Raw genomic sequence first — 12,306 nt, forward strand, 5'->3', positions numbered from 1 at the left:
TCTGTCCCCCAGGGGGCAGGGCAGGAGGCAGAGGGCAGGATGGGCATACAAAGGCTGGTCACAGGTCTCAGGGCCACTCTAGGCTCCCTGAGTGTGGGACAGCTGCCTGTGAACCCCTGTAAGTTCGATTTCATCACCTCTGACTTAGAAGTCCCAACTAGTACTGCAGTGACTGGTCTGCTTCCTATTTGAGGCACAACACTGTTCTTTAGCCATTAAGTGCCTAAAAGAAATCTGCCCTGTTATGTTTTCTCTGTGTTGTCTTCTTCTATGTCCACAAAGCAGTATGCAAGCAGTGATCTATGTCCACCGTAATTTTGAGGATAAGGTTTTTCAGTTGTACATATTTACATATATGAGGAAGAGAACCATATTGTTTTTATAATATTTATGGCCTCTGAAAATACTGGACAGTGGTATTACCACCTACCCCTTACTGTGCACTGATGGACTCTCAGTGACAGACTGAGATGGCCATAATCTAAGATATCAGATCTTTTATTTCAAGTATGTCAGATATAAAACAAATTAACAACAGAGGCAAAAGAAAAGAGCCAGAATGTGTTTAGAAATGGCATTTGAGAAACAAAGGCTGCAATGCATGGTTTGACAATTGACAAAGTTAATTATTAGTTTGTTTGTGAGTTTTGGGTAAACACTTCATTTGTTATTTAAGCATGCAGTGAAGGCCAAAGCCCTGGAAAGCAACAGAGGTAGATATTTTAATGAGTCGTGACATACAAAGATGCCAACCCTAAATGACTTTTTAGAGCAGGTAGGAGAATTAAACCCTCTTTGTTTTATGCCTGCTTTCTGCTACCTTTTTTCTTATTTACGTGGGGATTTTTTTCCTGGGTTTCATCCCTGAGCACCATCACCGCAGCCCCAGGGTGGCTGAGCTGAGCCAGCGGTGTGGCTGGAGTCTGGAGAAGCAGCTGAATCACACAGTCCCCAAGTGGGATGGCCATGGGTCCAGTTACAACAGCCGCTGCAGGAGGTACAAGGTGGACTGGAATGCAACAGGCATCAGCTGCACCGAACCCCCCAGCAGCCTTGTGGGCATTGGGAGCACTGTTCCCCTTGGTCCCTGCTGGGATGGCTGGGTTTACAACTTCCCAGGGAGCTCTCTTGTGACCAAGGTAAGACATAGCTTGTTCTGAAAATTCACTCTTGTCTGCACAGCTTAAAGCTAGAAGAGGTTGGATTAGTAAAGTTTGCTTTTGGTGTACAGTCTGAGTCTTACTGCTAATAAGTAGTGAATACCAGAACTTGGTAGGCACTTGGAGCAAAGATTTATATACAGAAATAATGGGAAATTATTGCTTTTTTTGTGAGCATAATACTGCCATCTTCTCATCAATTAAGCCTTTCATCAATGGCTATTCTCATAATTCGTTATTTCCATCAGCAAACTGAGGGTAGCACCCCATAGCCCAAACTGCACATTTGTGTGATAATCAAAACAGATACTCACTTAAAATGAATAAGAAGCAGAGGATGCTTTAGCAACAGCAGGGTTCTTTTCTCTCAACTTGCAGTATCTAAACCAGATAACCTAAAATATGAAAAACTGTGCAAATCAATATCAACAGTCTAAAAGCCATGTAGAGACCTGAAGCATAGGAAGGACCTCAAAACAGATCTCTCCTAGTTCTCTACCAGTCCCAAATCTGTATTAGCTATATCTGAACCATGCCTAACAGATGTTTCTGTAACTTGTTCTTTAAAAAGTGCAATGTTGAATACTTCACAGCTTCTTTGGGCAGGGTATTCATATTTCCTTGCTTCACTATCGTCACTGTTACAAAGCAAGTCCACCTCATTTTCCCTTGGGACAGATGGGCTGGGGCAGAAAAAAGCACTCCAGCTGTTCTCCACACCAGGGAAACAGAGTTGAGCTGTTTGGTATGGCCCCTGCAAACTTGCAAACTTGTCTGTGTTAGAAAAAGACATACATGCTTCTTTCTGGGCTGAAGTCTAACCACACTTGGGTGAATATTTCCAGCTGTAGAGAAGCTATTACCAGTTTGTCCTCCTCCCTTCACTTGGTGCACAGTGGTAACCTCTTAATTGTAAACCAAAAGCAGGTTCCCAAGTATTCATTTACTGCAGAGAAAAGTCAGCCAAAATCCACTTTTGACAGTGCTAATGAGATGTGAGACAGGCATCGCGTGGCTCCACCCCAGCAGATCTCATAGTAGCACCTCCATTTCTTGCACCCAGCAAGCACTGCTTTTATGCAGCAAGGTTATGCATGGTTTGAGACAGACCTTGGTGTCTGAGAAGGAAATAATGCTCCAAGTGTCCTCCAAATTTCAAGCAGATGGGTGGGGATGAGAAGAGAAGATTTTTCTGAACTTATTTATTTGTTTGTTGGAAGTTTCTCTCCCTTTCTTGCTCTCCTTATGTGTCATTATGCAATCATTTTTCAGGGTGTAACCTTTTTCACAAGGTTTGAGAAAATCTGGAGAAGATCTATTGCAGATGTCAGTTTAAGAGGTTAGAAGATTTCTTTTCTGGAGTCTGTTTACTCATTGGTGTCATTGGCTTCCTTCCTCCTCAAAGAGCCACGTGTTGTGGGGAATGTTCCTGTGCTTCTAACTGTGGTTGCCCTTGCAGTTTAATCTGGTGTGTGAGGAATCCTGGAAGCTGGACCTCTTCCAGTCATGTGTGAATGCTGTGGGTTTTATTGGCTCCATGAGTGTTGGCTACATAGCAGACAGGTAGGCAGTATGTAGCCAGGTATGAGATTAACTGTTTCCTCTGGTTATCTGCTTTCTGCGTGTTGTTGAACAAGATTCATGATTTGAAGAGAAAATTAATGCAGTCAAAACCTGATTCAAAAGGTCTATGTGTCACTTAAAAAGGGGTGGATGGCCCTGCTTTTAAAGTTGTGACTCAGGAATCCACGGAAATGCAATGGTGCTGCTCCATTATATGGCCCTGGGGAATTTGCACATTCACAAGTGAAGGGATTTTATTTTCTCTCACATCTACAAACTGCAATGCAAGCTCAGAGTCCGAGATGAAATTTTATCTCATGCACCAAAACTATTTGTTAATCTTTGCGATAAATTTGTTTCACAAATTAATTTTAACCGTATCCAGATGGTCATAAATCAGTTAATATTACTGTGGAGAACAAGAGATATCCAGATGGTCATAAATCAGTTAATATTACTGTGGAGAACAAGAGATATTTATTTTGGCTGGCATTTATTATCATGCTATTTTTGTTAGTGGATAATTAATAATTTAATGGCTTTCATAATTCATACTTTTAACTGAATATATATCTCTGCCAGCTAGAAAACAAATGCCTTTCCAGTGTTCCAGTAAGCTTGTTTCTTTTGGAAACTGCCTATTTCTATCAGGGAGTCACAGTGATACAGGGAATGACAAATAACAGGGATGTACAAAACTCTATTCAAGAGTTCAATACTCAGCCAAGGTTGATAAAATACGTAAAGATCACAGTTAGCAAACAAGATCCCCATAAAAAGCTATTACAGCTTTGAAACATGGGTTGAGGAGCCATATCAGAGCATTCTTGAACTCATTAGCTAAATCATTAACCAGACGTAAGCAATGACCTGAAGACAAGACAGGTGAGTCCTGTGAGCTTCCACTGAGATGGAAAATGTCACAAAAGGAAGAGCAGATATGGACTCCTACTCAAAATTAACAGAGAAGAGGGGGACAGGGACCCTCTCTAGCCTCTTCAAACCCTATCCTACCAGGGCTGAGCCTTGTTCTTCTCTTCTTTCCCTCTGCAAGTTTGGCTGCAAACTCTGCCTTCTGGTCACAGTCCTCATCAACGTGGTTTTGGGAGTTCTGATGGCCTTTGCACCAAGCTACACCTGGACAGTGATCTTATGCCTGATACAGGGACTGGTCAGCAAGGGGGGCTGACTGACAGGCTACATCCTCAGTTATGGCAGTTTGCAATTACACCTTCTGGGCAGGAACCCTCTCTTTAGCAGCAGGGCTGACCCCCGCTGGTGCCATCTGATTTTCAAAGCGCTGTATATTACAAGAGCAGACAGTGACACTGTGCTATTCATTGCCAAACTGCACCTCTCTGCTTAAATGCAGGTGCTTATGACCCAAGCTTGCACCAGCTCATAGATATAAATTGAATAACTAAGAGGCAGCTCTGAAAACTAGGGAATGTTCGTAGCTGGAGAGCACATGTCAAAATGAAGGGCAAGGTCTAGAGACAAGAACAACTTGAAAATACTGTGAAGATGTATGGCACCTTCCTGGGAAAGGCAGCCAGTGGTGCTGTGAAAGGTAACACTTGTGTTTTACAGCCTTGGTGCCAGAAGGACTTTTGCTGCCCTGCATCACGTGCTTGGTGGGTAGAGAGGCTCCCTAGCTGTGTGGGAGGAGGGAGATGGAGGCAAGAGAGTGACATTTGTCTGTTTTATTTTGCCATTTGATTCTTAGATTGAAGAAGTGCATTGAGGAAAAACAACCTTTACCCTGTGTTGCTGGATGAGGGCCTGACACTCTGGAAGGCAGGGGTGAAGTCCCCAGCTGACTGGTGGAAGAGTAAGAGTCGGGACTTGCCCTGTGATTTCCACCAGGGACCAAGACCAGCTCTGCTTTCCCATCCAAACCCAGGCCAGTGTGCCATGACACAAGGGCACAGCTGAGCACGGGGGCTACATGGGGTCTCAGTTGGCAAGAGTTATGTTCCCTTGGCTCTCCAAACCAATCTATTTCTGCTCATATGACTTGTCTTTGCAGTTGCAGAACTTGTTGGCTCAGACTACCGCAGGGCAGTGGGCATCACTTACCAGCTTGCTTTCAGCCTGGGACTCCTCATCTTCACGCCCTGGCTTATGCACTTCCACATTAGAGGTGGCTCCAGCTTGCGGTCACGCTGCCCAATTTTTTTTTCCTTCCCTACTATTGGTAAGTGCCTGGTCTTGTAGCTGCCAGTAATGCCACACCACACCGATAAAACCAGGGGACTGTAGCTGAGAGCTGACGTTTCTCTGTAGGGATTGGCTATAGCTCTACATGTAGGATTTCCAAGATGATATTGAATGAGATCTGGTGTTTTTCCTCTGCCCAAAGGTTTACGCTGAATCACCTAAGAGGAAGGTGATTCAATAGGTTGTAATGTTTCTGTGTTTGGGGTCCTTGATACACATCAAAAAATAATAATGATTTCTTGAATAGTACTTGAGCTACTGTCAGAAGGGAGTTTTTTTAATAATTGATTATAATTATTTTTTAATGCAATTAACACACTTTTTTTTTTTTAATGTGAGTAAAAATTCTCCTTAGAAAATTCCATAACTAGATCAGGGAACAGAACTGGGAGGGGTTTTTTGTTTGATTTTTTTTTTAAAGGTTATTTTTAACATGGAAGAAACTAAGGATCAGGTTTACAGCTATTCTTTTTTATATCCACAGGCAATTAGCTATTTCTAAAATATGTCAAGAGAATTTATCTCAGACTAATGTTTCCACACTATAATAAACTGGGTTTAGATTTAAAAAAAAAAGAATTAGATTCAGGCTACCTTGTCATTCAAGTGAAGCACAAATCAGAGTGCAATCACTGGCAGCCACAGCTACCACTGAGTTCAGCACTGCCTATGGATCCTCAATACACTTTGGAATTCTAGCCTCAGCAACTCACTTCCATTTTCATTTTCTGTGTACCAGTAATGTGCATTTTCCTTCCCTGTAGCTGTCATGCTTATATGTGTTGCAGGTATCTGCCTGAGTCTCCCAGGTGGCTAATAGCTCAAAAGCAAAACGATAAAGCTATGGAAGTTATTAAGCACATTGCCAAGGGAAATAAGAAGCAGCTACCTCTTTTTTTCCAGGTGACCGCACTGCATTTGCTGCACATCTGCGAGCCCTAAGCAAAATAATGCTATGACTTTAGGATTGTGTTGGTTTTAGAGTAGGGAGCAGGTTGGTGGTCAAAATCACTGCAGTTTCCTAAAGCAAAGGCAAGTGAATTTTCTTTACTTTGACTGCTTGAGACCTTTGCAGAGCATATTTGGGAAAAAGAGGCTTGCAAAAATATCCAGCAGGTAACAAAATTCTTCTTTTAAGTAGCATCAATCAAGAGGAAACTTGCCAAATCTCATTACTTAAAATTTCAGAACAGCCTTATTTATTATTTTTTTAAACGCTGCTTCATGCCATACACATGACTACAGAGATACAAAGACTGCCTGTATAAATCTTCATATTTCCTTTCCCCACAACACTCCAGAGAAGTTATTTTGCCCTCAGTTACTTAACTGGCAAAATGAAAACTCTTATCCTCCCATCAATCTAGAGGAAAATACTCATTATAATGCTCACCACCCTCTCCCCCACCCACTGTAATCTCTTGTCCTGTGATTTATGCTCCCAGAATCTCAGCTCTGAAGATGAAGATAAGTTGAAACCTTCATTTCTAAACCTGGTCAGGTCACCTCAGATCAGAAAATACACATTCATTTTGATGTACAGTTGGTAAGGATGGGAAAGCTTTTGCAGACCAAATGGAAATGTGTGATCTGGTGCCCTTAAGTCATCATTGTTGATTTAAGCCTATTTTGCTCCTGACCAGCTGCAAATCTCAATTCTTTGCATAAACTTTCTCCCAAGGGGGTTGGCTTCATTCGCACCCTCTTCTCTGCCCAGGTTCACAAGTTCTGTCCTCTACCAGGGGCTCGTCGTGTACGTGAGAACAGCTGCTGGGAACATGTATCTGGATTTCCCCTATTCTGCACTTGTTGAGTTCCCAGCCACCTTCATTCTCATGTTAACGCTGGATCACACCGGCCATCGCTACACCCAGGCTGTGGCTAATGTGATGACCGGGGCTGCTTGCCTGGTTATGGCATTCATCCCAGACAGTGAGTTGTGCAAACCTCCTCTGCCAATGAATTCTCTCCCTGTCTCTTGGTTGCTGTTCTGGAAAATAGAAAACACTCCTTGTTAACCTGGCCCATGTCAGTATTGTGATCCAATGAAGGCAAATACCAGAAAAGCTAATTTATGTCCCACCATCAGCATTTATACCTACTAATGAGAGGCTTGAGAAGTGGGGTCAACTAAATATCCAAAACAGCATCAAATCAGATTGTAAGTCTGCAGGTACTAGGTCAAAGAGCATGCCTCGTTAAGTCCACAATTTTTATCTGGCCAAAAGTTTGGATTTGAATGAACAAATCAGGGGGTTCATCCAAAAATCCCCGTGCTTTCTGTTCTAAAAAGGAAAAATGTATAGGTACATGCACACACTTAAATATGCACCTCAATAGAAGCAGCTGTTGAGACAATTCAGTTCAAATAACGTATTTAAAAGGTTCTTAAGCATCTCCATGCCTTGTTAATTAATGTATTCACATTATTGCCACAGAAGGTGAATTTTCTTGGGTTTTTGCCCCTGTCTCGAGGAGAGGGAGAAGGAAAATCTTCTTCATTGTCTAAAACCTTTAAAATTGCCTTTTGAGTTTGCCTCCACAAAACCAAAACACTGGACACCTGCTAGAGCACACAAGACAAACTGCTTTCAGTGAGAATGAAGAAAACTTTTCTGATTCCTGTGATATCTATGAACGATGGGAACCACTGAATGCTTGCCTTTGTGTTTGCAAGTGGTAACGTGATAAAGGGTTTGATTTTGTTATTAAGATAATGTTCAAAATGTTTATAGATTGTTTTCTAATTGTTTCAGCAAGTAAAAGGATTCCCTGATAATTTATATAAAGACTTATATAGGATTTCATGTGAAGATTGAGAATGATAAACAAATATTTGATTCCTTCTGCCCTTACAGTGTTAAAACATGCAACACATGGAGTTATACACAGCCTTTGACCTTGAGGTAAAAGGACGATAAAAGCATAAAATGACTTTTTGCTTTTGCTTCAAGCTTCAGCTAAAAAATCACCTCAACCTTCAACTTTGAACTAAAGGACAGTTAAAAGCATAAAATTACTTATATTTCTTTACTTGAAAACTGACCATTCCTGGACAAAAAGCTACAGAGAAACTGCACATTTGCCTAACCTCTACATCTGTTTCTTCCACGCTAGCCACCTGTTTAAATTGTTATTAACATGTCTGTTAAGTTTGTTATCAAAAGCAAAAAGCAGCTAACAGAAATAGATGGACAAAAGCTGAAAATTAACTACATTCTAGAAATCACAGACAAACTGGTTACTTGCAAAGGATGCTAAGTTTCGAGCTATGTTAACATATTATAATAATAATTTGTTTTATATACTGTGTTATTGTGATGATAACTTAGTCTAATTCTTTACAGGAGATGCTGAGTTTTAAGTTATGTTAACATATTGTGATGATAACTTGTGTGTAAATCTTTGAGTTTATTAACTATTGGTTTTCTATAACAAAAAAAAAAGGGGGGGAAGACAGTAGGTAAGATGTGATATAGGTTTGTTAAGCCTTATATTCTTCATATTAATTCATTTTCAAATTTTCCAAACAGGTACAGTTGCCAGATATGACTACCAGAAGTGACAGATTGAAAAACATGCAACCACTAACCACTTATAAATCTGTGCAGTTAAAAAATAGGGACATAATAAAAATTCTAAGTATGAATGGGTGAGTATGAATGAAGTGGCCACTTCTGTATGAATGAGAGAAGCTGTGTGAACATGTACGTGTGTGAACAGAGATGCTTCATGTGCCATGAACAAATTACACTTACATCACAACACTGGTTCTCTAAGGGCCCTTTTCTAGAAATGGAGTTGAATTTCCCCTGGTTACCAATTACATGCAGGCCCTTGGAGAAGTGAGAGTCGATGTTTTACCCGGTTATGCAAAAACCTTCAGGTTAATAAAGTTGCTGTTTATCCCAAATACACACAAACCCTTAAGAAATGGAAGTACAAATTTATGTCAAGCAAGTCTCAAAGATTACAGGTAAAGGTTCAAATAAGTAAGTTTGTTAAAAGACCAAGCTGATGGAGTGGTAATTGTTAAAGGACGTTTACAAAGTTTAAAATGCGCTGTTGTTGCACTGTTTTCGTGACTCGCCTTAAATATTTAGAGTGGGGGAGATGTAGGAGTCGGGTTTCAGGAAAGGTGCCGAACAACACCCTGGGAAATGTAGTTACTAAGTACTCCCACGCACATGGGCAGTGAGATGCTCTTGGTGGTTAGTCAAGAGTCATGTGTTACTTTGAACTGATGATAAAAGGTGTTGTTTTAATTGAATAAACGGATTTGGCTGTGCACCCCCCAAGAAACTAGTCGGGTCTGTGCAAGGCCACAGAAAGATCTCCAATTTACTCCTTATTCTGCTGCTCTTCAAAATAATCTAACCTCATTTGAACAATTGCCAGTGATGAGCTATCAGTTAAACCTAGTTTTCAATGAATGTAAGCATACGGATTATTCGATGGATCACACTGTTAGGCACCAGGTGCATTACCTGCCTTTTCCCCTTTCATTCCACAGGCAAGAGAGAAGTAAAGAAAAAATTATTTATCTCCACATTCTGACTTCCAAAGTTGCCCCCAAGTAATGGCCCGTTTTACCCTGGTTCTGCCTTTGTTGGGGCAGAGAGGCAGAAGGGGGCCAGGAGAGCAGCCACAACAAGCCCAGCCCTCAGCCCCACATGCAGGGGATGAGCCGTCCTACTCTGGTGATCTTGGCGCTGTTGCACTCCCCCAGCTGCCAACACTGAGGCTTGGGGACTTCCCAAGCCAGACGTTTTCTGCTCACATTTCTGCTTCACTTCCCTCATGGACTGTCCTGTAAATTTTTCTATTTGCCTTCTGAACACATTAATGCTTCTTGTGTTCCGGGGCATCTGGCAGCAGCAACTCATATGTCATGAGTGGGAAATTCATGAGGGAACACTTTCTTCTACTTCTTATAAAACTAAAAATCCCTTTGGGCTGCTCACTCATAGCTCATTTCTGTAGTGAGCAGGAATTAAGTCATGAGCTCAAACCACCTGTTCCAAGCTCCACCTGATTCTGCATGAAAGTAAGCACGTAGGCAGTAGCTGATTTACTGTCATAATTTCCTCTACATTCCTAAAAATCCTGTGGCTCCTGATGCCCAGCAGATCAGCTTTGTGAGACAGCTCCTGCTACCCAGCAGCAAGCACTGCCCACTTCAGGAGCCCAGAGGATATAGAAGCCCCTTTTTCCTCCTAGGTTGCTCCTCTTCTTCCAGAGAAATAAGTACAAAAATAAAGACTTTTTAAGCCCAGGCTAGCTTTTAAGATTTGGCATTCCAGAATTTGACTGGATATTAGGCAAGCTGGAAAATGAAAAGGAAGGCGATGAGGAGCTGGAGGCAGTAAAGCCTCAGGACGTGGGGGGGGCTGCATACAACTACATCATCGTTAGGGATCAGTGATGGGGTAGGCAGAGGAAGCCCCATCATGGACACCCTGGGGAGCAGCATGAACAATAACAGGACACTGTGCCCTGCATATTAAAGCATATTGACGTTTTCTTAATGCCCTGAGTTTGGTTATTTGCATGGTCAAACTCTCAAACAGCTGTAAGGAATAAGGACTGAAGCAGGGGGGAAAGATGAGCCAAAAAAAAGGGATATGGCTTTTAAAGTAGATCTCCCTCAATAACATGCTGGAAAATCAGTTCTGTAGTTCTTTTGAAGGTTGAAGGGTCCTCTCCACAGCCCTTAGGAAGCATTTAACATGCGATTCACATCATATTCATCAACTTGTATATATTCTTGGGATTTGAGTTTGTATCCTGATCAGTTCTAGTTGTGAGAAAAGGCCCAATTCCTTAATATTTTAGAACACTAATAGGATGTGGATGACACAGTGCCATAGAGTAGGGATGGGATTGGAGCACTGAAGTGTCCAAATAACAGCTATACTTGCATGTCGGCATTTGGATTTAGGTGCTGACAGCGACAGCAAAGGACAAGAACAGTGCTTAGAAAGGGCTGCCCCTGGCCACAAGATCATCTGCCCATCAGATGATGCCACAAAGAATGCCAGAAACTTTGTAAAACAGCAATTCTTTCCAAAACCCAGTTAGTAAGGGCTCGAGGGTACTCTGAAACATGGAGATTTTATGTTCTCTTTAGGCACAGCTCTTGTAAAGTCCAGGTTTAAGTACTTAGGTGAGGGACAGGGTCTTTTTAAAGGGCCAGTCCCACTTTCATTAACCTGGACACTGCCCTGTTTGCATGCTCCTTGGGTTGCCAGAGTCAGATGGTGGTAGGCCCTTCCTTGGGAAGTGCTCCTTACCAAGCTCCAGAGACAGCCCTGCCAGTGAGCTGGTTATGCTCCAGCAGCCCTAGGAACAGACAAACTTCAGCTGCTATTAAGAGGAAGGGAAGCTGGCAAACTCTTTTATCTGAAGCTTGTCTCATGCCCTAGAAAAGATCTACTCCTACCACCCACTCAGAACACAAAGCCACTCCACATTTTGAGAGCAACCATGTGCAGCTGGACCTGATTTTACATATCTCTTAGACTTCAAGTCCAGGAAGCAATCGATAAATAGACAAAGGTCACCAGTAAGGAAATGAATGAAGCACATTTGCTCTTGTGCTCATTAAGGTGCCACCAAGAAGCAAATGCCATTATCACTTGTAGGTGACTGCAAAGCAAAGGCACACCTCAGCCACAGTTGTAGCTCCTACTGTGGCAGTAGCGGTGCTCATGGAAATAAAACCCATGCAAGGGGGTAAGGGTCTCGAGAGTCAGCTTTTGTAGTTACTCATTTATTCATCTCAGTATTTGCTTTGCTTGACTTGTTACTGCCTCCTCCATTTTCTTTCTGCAGAGTTTTCAACAGGTTTTGCATCAATGAACTGTAAGTCAGCTGTTCTGACAGATTTATTTTATTGCAGAGCAGAGACATCTCTGCAACCACAGCAGGAAACTAGCTCTGTAAGACACAGAATTACATCCCCACTGTCCTGTGAAGGAGCAAGATTCAGGACGGGAACAGTTCCAGGCACGGAGAAAAGCATACAGCAATTGGCAGGACTTTATTATATGGACCTTACAGTCACTATATGGGCTTTACTGTTATTATGTGGTTTCATTGTATTCACACTACACAGTGCACAGCCTGGACATGCCCAGGCTTGCCATGAGTTTGCCTGCTCCCTGCTTACCCCGCTCCTCCCCCTTTTGCCCGTGTCCCTATCCTGGTTTGTCCCCCTGCTTGTCTGTCTCATGCTCCGCCCTATGTTCTGGCCCTTTCCCCACCCGAGCTGACAAAAGACCGTGTATAGACACGTGAATAGAGGATTCTACCTGCACCATTCCTCGTGTCCCATCCCCTCTTCGGACCGCGGCACTGTCCC

At 42.4% G+C, this 12,306-nt stretch overlaps 1 pseudogene; it reads left to right on the plus strand.

Moving 5' to 3' along the window:
- Positions 1–745: 745 nt before the first annotated feature.
- Positions 746–10,368, plus strand: LOC113992339 (annotated as a pseudogene).
- The last annotated feature ends 1,938 nt before the right edge of the window (positions 10,369–12,306 follow it).

The sequence above is a fragment of the Pipra filicauda genome, unplaced genomic scaffold, assembly GCF_003945595.2.
Source record: "Pipra filicauda isolate LSUMZ 115617 unplaced genomic scaffold, ASM394559v2 scaffold202_size1376763_pilon, whole genome shotgun sequence".
NCBI classification, from domain to species: domain Eukaryota; kingdom Metazoa; phylum Chordata; class Aves; order Passeriformes; family Pipridae; genus Pipra; species Pipra filicauda.